General features: G+C 40.8%; 1 protein-coding gene across 8 annotated transcripts in view; it reads right to left on the minus strand.

The window, feature by feature from the left end:
• The window catches only part of SPIN1 (spindlin 1), a 252,334-nt gene extending 244,530 nt beyond the window's left edge, over positions 1-7,804 (minus strand). For 2 of the 8 annotated variants that reach the window (XM_078675657.1, XM_078675653.1), the window contains exon 1: positions 7,632-7,804. The gene's annotated coding sequence lies outside the window, so the exon portion shown is untranslated. Of the gene's footprint in view, positions 1-7,152; positions 7,586-7,631 lie in introns of those variants that run through there. The other 6 variants (XM_078675658.1, XM_078675654.1, XM_078675655.1 and 3 more) reach the window with 5 other exon arrangements.
• Positions 7,805-8,346: the final 542 nt, after the last annotated feature.

An 8,346-nucleotide genomic window follows, 5' to 3' on the forward strand; every position in this document is an offset into this window, starting at 1 on the left:
AAAAGGAGTACCTTGCGGAGCCGGTGGACATTAGTCACAGTTAGGAAGCTGTACTTGGTCAATGCTCCACGGCAGGGACACACACACCCACGAAGCCGCAGGAGGAAGCCAAGGCGAGGAGGGGGCTCTGACCAATAGGAAGCAAGAAAACTGGAGTGTTGTTGGAGACAACCAATCGTAAGTATTAGTAATTAATGGGCAAGCTCTAAGCATGTTTTCAGGGGGTTTTTTGGTTAGTAGATTTCACCAATAGCGCATGTGCACTGTTCATGCAAAACCTAAACAAGGAATTGAAAAGAAATCCAACAAAAAGACTGCCCTTATTGTCTTTTGTGGCTGATATGGGAAAAATACCAGCTATCGCACACCTAAACAAATTTCACTTGCGGTTTGTAATTTCAAAATCGTGAAAAGCGGAGTGTTTGACGATATCTTATCTTATTGTGGGTTTCTTCTTATGCCCCTCGACCACTCTGAATCGGGTCTGGGGATTGGATACTGGGGTCACATGCTCTCAACCATTGACAATTCACTCCATTGAACCATATTCCACTTGTTCACATAGAGTGATTAAGTTCTTCACATGCAAGACTCACTTTTTTTTTTAATCACCCACACTCAGATTAATTTGCAGGCGCTGCCACCCTTGTCAAGGACTAAGTACCTCTGGCTATGCAAACTCCGTCTCAATGCTCACATTCTAGAAATACCCAAAAACGTGCCTCTTTGACCTGCATTTGACCGAGTCAACAACGTCCCTGATGCCTCAACACAGATGGTAAGAATTCTAATCTACACCATATATGATTTTGTACTGTACTATTTGTTCTAGTCTTTCTACTGCAACTGTTACTCATGTTTGTTTCGAATGTCTTTTCAATGTAATCTCTTTAGTTTTTCAACTTCAAAATAGGTTTTCTATTTAGAGCCAGAAATACCTCCGAGAGTGCAATGTGAGCTAATCAATATTGATATACAAGGACTGAAATTATCAGTGTCATACAAAGGAATACACAAGTGCTGGTAAAGTAACATGACATTGCTTTCCCACGTCCCATCCCATATGGGATAATAGGTGAAAAGGTTCTTACTGACTTGTGGTATGTCTCACTCTCTAATAATCTCGTTAGCACTGAGGAGACATGCTGCTAATACAAAAATTTACTATGATTACATTTATGTTTTAAAAATGCAACAAGATGACACAACAAAGTCATTGTACTGGCACTCATTAAAAATATTTTTGGATAAACAAAGCGAGGGAGCAGTGAAAAATGAAGCGCTATAGGATGTTTAAATGATAAACAAACAACCACAGTTAACAAACTGGCCTACACAGCAACGTCTGCAGGAAAGGTTGTGCATGGATCCTTCTTGGAACTGTGGTTCCACGCCTATATTATTGATCTCATTACATTACTCAGGGAAGAATATTAAATACATGCAATTCATGGCACAGATTTAAGACCCATATACTATGAAAACAAGCATTGAAAATGCAATAGGTCCCACCTTTTATTAAGTGAAAGCCATTTACTTTGCTAATGGTATTGTATAGCATAGCAAATGGCTTTAACTTAATGTAAGGCGAGACCTATTGCATTTTTAATGCTTGTTTTTATATTTCTTCAGTGTTACAGGCTTCTGGTACCGGTCCTCCATCCCCTTGTAACAGAAAATCCTCTTAAAAAAGGTACAGAGATGGCGAGAACTACTGTTCTTTATGCCCATAAAATAAGCGAATTGCAGCAAGTAGTCTGCACTTTAAATTGATCATTTTGTCTAAGAGAGATCAGAACTGTACGGCACACTTGTTATCGACCCCAGAAGGATGAAGGGATGAGTTGGCCATGCAGTCAATTGAAGCTGTGGTGCAAGTACAAACAACCATTGGTAAAGCCAATAGCTCATCCTTTTACAGCCAAGACCTATTGGCTTTGCCAACACTAGATGTTTTTATGGTAGGGTTATGAATCGGAAAAAACATTTTAAAACATTTTTTTTAATATACTTTCTTAACTCTGCTGGACAGAAGATATTAAATTACACACCGAGTGTGAACATGCAATCATTTTCGAAGATATGCCTTGAATGACAACATCATGTCCTCAAACTTTTCTATTCCCATGTGTCAATATCACTTAGGTCTCATACCAGATATGTGATCAGGTGGATAGGGGAGAGAATGTGGCGTCACAGTCCGAGCTACCAACTTTTTAACCGGTGAACCAGGTGCGAAATTCGGCATCGGCTCAGCATCCTGTGATTCTGGGCAAATCACCTAATCTCCTTGTGCCTCCCAAAAAAACAACTGAATGTGGCCTTGTATAATGTAATTAATGCATATGTTAAGAGCCGCACCTTCGGGCCGAGTTCTCGCTATTATAAAACTGGGGGAAACTGCGTATCTACTGTGGACATCAACGGTACTTCAACATCTCGACTGGTAAATTCACTAATATAATTATCTGTTTAGGTAAGCGGGCCTTACATCTGCCACCTCTTGTTCCAACTCTAGTTCTCATCCCGAAGTGCAGGGGCCCTTCTCATGTTACCAAACCGATGCACACAATTATCGACAAAACACTAACCCTAAAATAAGTAGAGACATTCAACCACAGAGTTCAAAGATGCAAAATGTATTCACAAGCAACGACCTGCACACAGATTTTGCAGTTCATAGACAGTGCCAGTCAAACATGCCTGCTGGCCTCCACTGACCGCACGCTTCCGGATTTGGCAAGGAAGGGTGCTATTATATGGGTGACTGCTGTATTACCTGCAGGATGCACTATGTAAGAACATAGCCTGGGGAGGACAAATATGTGAAAGCCCTAAACTAGCCAAATGGCCGTACCTCAGAGTAGGTGCCCCGCCCCCCCATCCCACACCCCCCCCCCCGCCCCCGGTGAGCAAACCGTAGCAAGGTCTGTGTGGCGAGACAGGCTGCGGCGTAGGGATTGCACCAGCGAGTGCGTGCCTGGTGCGGAACAGTTAGCACACCCTTTCTGTGAGGGAGTCACACATCTCTGACTGGAAAACATCTGCACGGGGCAGGGCTACACTGCACAGATTATCACAACACTCCGTAGCGTCTGAGAGGCAGCCCTTGTCTTTAAGATGAACACGCATCAAGGGGCTCGTTGCAGCAGAGCCCACTCTTGCAAGCCTCAGCTGCTTTGCATAACAAGCGCAGTCCCGAAAGTGAAAGAGGACCGCGTTGCAACCGAACTCTTGTCTTTATGGGGCCATGTGTTAGAAACACATGGCCCCATGAAGATAAGAAAGTGCTTTGCGACAGAGCCAAAGCAGGCAAGCCAGTATGGGTGGGCAGGCACAGAAAGCCAAAGGGAGGCAACCCAAACATCTAATTTCCAATAGCAGGCCACCGTTTAACAAACGGTGACGCCGGCCAAGGGGAATGAGGGGCGGGGCTTAAAGCCCTCTTCTGAAAATCCTCTCCTATGAAATCTCTCGCGGATGCGTAGGAGAGCTCTGCCCTGCAACGCAGGCGAGACCTAAAAAACACAGATCCAAAACAAGTTACAAATGACCCCTACCATTGCTATCAACGATCACTGGTTTGTCTATTGTATTCTGCTTTGAATACAGGGGTAGACATCAAATGCTAGATAAACAGAGTTTACCACCTCTATTTAACAAAGAAGTCAGAAACACAAACAAGAAAACTCTGGTACCACAACAGATCATAACAACATTTTTAAAGTATTCTTGGAGATGAGGCAGGCAACAACAGCAATTTCCCAAATATGTAGTAATCAAAGATGAAAAAAAAGTCTCCTTAAAATAAAAAACATCTATATATTCACTAAAAAACATATTGGACCAAAACTGAGGTGCACTGTATATTAATGACATTTCTATTTGTAAATCCATGAGATTATTCACCATTAGAAATGCTAGCTCTTAAAATGTGAGCAATATAAAAGATTAACTGTACTATGTATGCCACCAACCTTAACTCAATTTGACAAGAGTTTTCAGGACTGGGAAAAAAAGCAATCAGAGACTGAAGGATTAAAATATATTAATACTTCAAAGAAAATACTACTTGTACAAATTAATGAAGAAATTCTACAAAAAGAATACACGGCATTCTTTCGAAATACATATTTTATTTAAAAGGCCGGGGTTCATATGAAGCAGTCGAGAACACAAAAGACAGCAAACTCACCTCATTGGTGCTGGTTCACAGGACACATTAAACGCCAATAATTTGCCAGTTTGTGGATGCGTTAAAATCTACCATCCCTTAAGAGAATGGGAGTAGCAGCAAACAAATTTGCTGAGTTACAGAAAGAAGGCAAAACAATCTACAAAAATCAAACCATTTACAGACCAATCTACCACCCTGAGAAAAATGTTCTGACCGGAATATATATCATTAAAAATATATAATATCAAAAACATAATTAAGAGGAAAGATAGCAAAATGGGAGTGCCAAGCGCAACATGTACTCCAATGGTATTACATTTGGAATGAGGATGGCTATGTGCCTACATTAAGACAAATATGTTTTCCCAAGCCCACCAGTTGTTATATTTTTGGGCAAGTCAAATTTTTCCAGCACTTTTGTTATTTATACTCCAATCAATGATATCCAGTTAATCTGCCCCTATAGGACAAAGGTAAAGTAGCACAGCAAGATTAGGCCCAGAGGCATCAAAATCTAAGAGCAGCGTTTAATCTTCCGCACAAATCAACATAGAAAGGTTTGGATCCTATCAGATTTTATCAAGCATAATTTCAAATTGGCACAGGACATTCTAGATAGTGAGGATTTCTTATTCCCAAAAATAAAGCAGAAAGGAATTAACTTCTCTTAGTGACACTATAATAGCCTTAATCTGTTAATGTCAATGGGCAGAAAGTTGGACTACCATATTTAAGGATTCTCTAAACATCAATAGCTTTCATTACTGGATACATAAATTAGGATGTACAATGGCAAAGTACCCCGGCTCTTTCCATTACACTGGGATTATTGGGATTATTTATAAGAGTGTTCTTATACTTTAGGAATGTATATTTAACAAAAGGTGTTCAGTAGGGACTGTGTGGCTACAATTTTGCTCTTTTCACCTTCGAGCAGGGGATCTTAATACTGGGGAACGGATCAAGCAAAAAACTGATTTACAAACAAAAAGACAAAAACAATGCCGGTGGGTCAAGTTTGTAACCTCCAACAAGCACAAATTTCTTAATGACAAGTGAATCCCTATATAGAATGTTTATGACCGCATTCCAGCCAGTTGGGATTACCCAGTAATAAAACAAAAATTAGCATGTTAATCCATTTTATAGCTGAAACAACAAAAAAATGTGGACATGGATAAAAGCAGACTTTTTCAAACAGGTGCAATCAAGACTTTGAGAAGTGAAAGCAAACCATACATTTTAAAACTATTCTGCTTAAAAATGATTTTCTTCTTAGCTAGTGGTAAGATGTCATGATTGCTCTCATGCAAAGACATCTGTCAACTAAAGGTATAGCGAACCATAAGAGTTTCTCATGTAGCTTCACATTAAGGACTCTCTCTCCAGGGGCCTTAGGTGTATAATTAATATGAGAAAGGGGTTGCAAATCTATGGATTATAACTCTGTAGGTATACATTTTATGTTTTCAGTATCTTCTGTCCCAGAAGCCTGCCCAACTAATTATGCATATACGTAGTTATCAACAAATCTATCATCAATTTAAAAAATTTGAATTTTGGGGGGGTTGGGTTGAGATTTCTAATCACAAGACGGGTTTTTAAACTACGATTGGTTATTGAAAATGGTCTTCTCTTTGTAGTATATGCAGCTTAGATGAAAAAATATTGCAAGCAGGAATCTAAGGACTATGAATATCTGATACTTGTCTACCCATATTTTAAATGTACATAAAAAGGTTTAAAAACGAGAGTACAAAGAAATTATCTTAACATCTGCCATTCTTAACTAAATGAGAAAATGAAAACTTTACTTAACTAGCGAATGAGAACAGGAATACAGTTATTTTAAAGATACCAGTTTAAAGTACCAAACTTATATTAGTTATCCATAAACACATTCACAGCTTTCTCATGTCTAAAGGTAATCTTATTAGATGGCTTTAATGTGATTAAAACAGGCAATCCGATGTTAAAAACCACAACAATTCTATATATTTAAAGTGACTGTTGGGAAATTTCAATGTTTAAACTACGTCTTAATATCTTCTACCATCTGCAAATAATATTGGTTAACTGTTGACATTATACTTGATATAACAATTTTCTGATATTTTAATCTGCTGAAAGAGGCTCAACAACAACATTAGACAAACATCCATTCAATGTCTTAACCCAATTGACAAACATTCTCGGTCTCGCACCCTGGCTTTATTTACATTACTTTACGTCAAGAACATCACTGAGGGTAAGAGATGTACACACAGCTTAAAATTCCATTTTAAGATGTGGCGTGGGACTTGTAGATATAACACGGAGCGAGTACAAGTAGATCTGGGCCTTAACAGAAAAGGATTTGTCAGACGACCACTAAAAGGCTGGGGAAGCACAGGCCAGTCAAATATTAGTTTTGCCAAGTGAATCTCCATCCTCCACAGCATAAAATGCATGGCAAATACCTATTCACTGTGAAATTCTCGATTTCCAAGGCAAAAAATAGCAATCTTTAACTTCTTATAGGCACTTCTTGACATTAAAATAAGGCAAGTCAATACATAAATAAAACCAGATCTGTAATGCAGCTCACTACATGCATGTCTTAACTAGTTCCCAAACTAACAATACAATGTGCGCTCATAAAATAAAGGAATCGGCCTAAATAACACCTAAAACATTATACCTTATCAATGCCCATATATGTTGAGTCCGTCAGGTGCCCCCCTTGTTCGTCTTAGCAGATAAACAAGGATCCAGCAAATCCTAATGAAACTGCGACTGAGGCAATGCATGTTTGACACTGTTTTGGTGCATCGCCCCCTCCCTTCCAGGCACAGGGGAACATTATGCAGTAACAGGGCCGACAATCCAGTGGCGCCTTCGGCCTCGTCGAAAAAGCAGCGAAGGCTTCCTTGCCGAGGCCGGGCTAACACGAACACACCCTGTCTGCAGCGACGCGGTAACTGGAAGCTCCTTACCCTTGAGATTCCGCCATGCACACAAAAGGCCCGACGCTGCCAAGTTTATTTCACAGTTTCAAGTGAGCTCAGATGGGAATAAAAAAATAAAAACAAACTCCGCAGGGGTCCGACAGAGGAGTAGGGGGCGCGGAAGAGGAGGGAGGGCGAGTAGCTAGGGCACAGCCAGAGAGTCAGCCATATTGTGAACGGCTCCACCAGTATTTACAAAAACCTGCAGCAGAAAAGCAGAGGCTTCCAGCAGCCCGGGGAAGGAGGGGGCGGGGAGACGACGGCAGACAAAGGAAGCCAGAACCCTGAACGCACACACATACACAGAGCTGCAAGAACCGGAAAATCAAGGCCTCGTCCAACCAGCGCGGCCCAGGCTGCAGCATTTTCGCGCATTCCGACCTGCGCCCCCTACCGGCGACAGCAGGCAAAGCACGGGGAGCACACCCTCCCTCTCTCGCGCTTTACGTAGCGAAAGGCCCTGTTACCTGCAGCTTTGTACGTGACAACTCCCCCGAATCCGTCGGGAGGGCCCCGAACGTAGGGCTCACATCACGTCTCCAGGTGTCGGGTCTTTACACCCCGAACACCGCTTTCGATCAGTGGCAGGTCTGGCGTGAAAAACAAGCACAAAGTCAGATCAAAAGACGCCCAAACAAGCGAGTCTTTAAAAAAAAGCCGAAAAGAAGCCCATCCCCAAATAATGAAGAAAAGGGTTAGCAAACGACAACATTAAAGTAAAAGCAACTAACCGAGCCAAAACATTATGGCTCTTTATAATGTTTTTCAATTAATGCGCGCAGAGAACAGGTGCACTGTGACAACAGTGCTGTAGGTCTCCATCATCAACACATAGAATATTGAAAACAGCATTGCAACATATATGCATGTATACCTGTCAACTTTTCAAGACAAAAATGCGGATCATTTTGAGAGGTTTGCAGGAGGTAGCTGGAAGTTGGATTCTCACCCCAAAACATTCTGAGACATTTGTGAAAAATTGAATATTTTAAGTGTATTAAAACAGTAACATCGCTCCTAGCTGATTTCAGGCGTGATATAGCCAAAATAAAGTCTTTCTTTGCATAACAAATCGTGAGTCCCCCGCCTAAATCGGGTATATTAGCATGTATTTGACATGGCTTTACAGGGTAATATTTAAGTCGTTAACTGTTCTCTATGAATTTATTTATGAAAATTATA

Source organism: Lissotriton helveticus, chromosome 2_1 (assembly GCF_964261635.1).
Source record: "Lissotriton helveticus chromosome 2_1, aLisHel1.1, whole genome shotgun sequence".
Taxonomy (NCBI): Eukaryota; Metazoa; Chordata; class Amphibia; order Caudata; family Salamandridae; genus Lissotriton; species Lissotriton helveticus.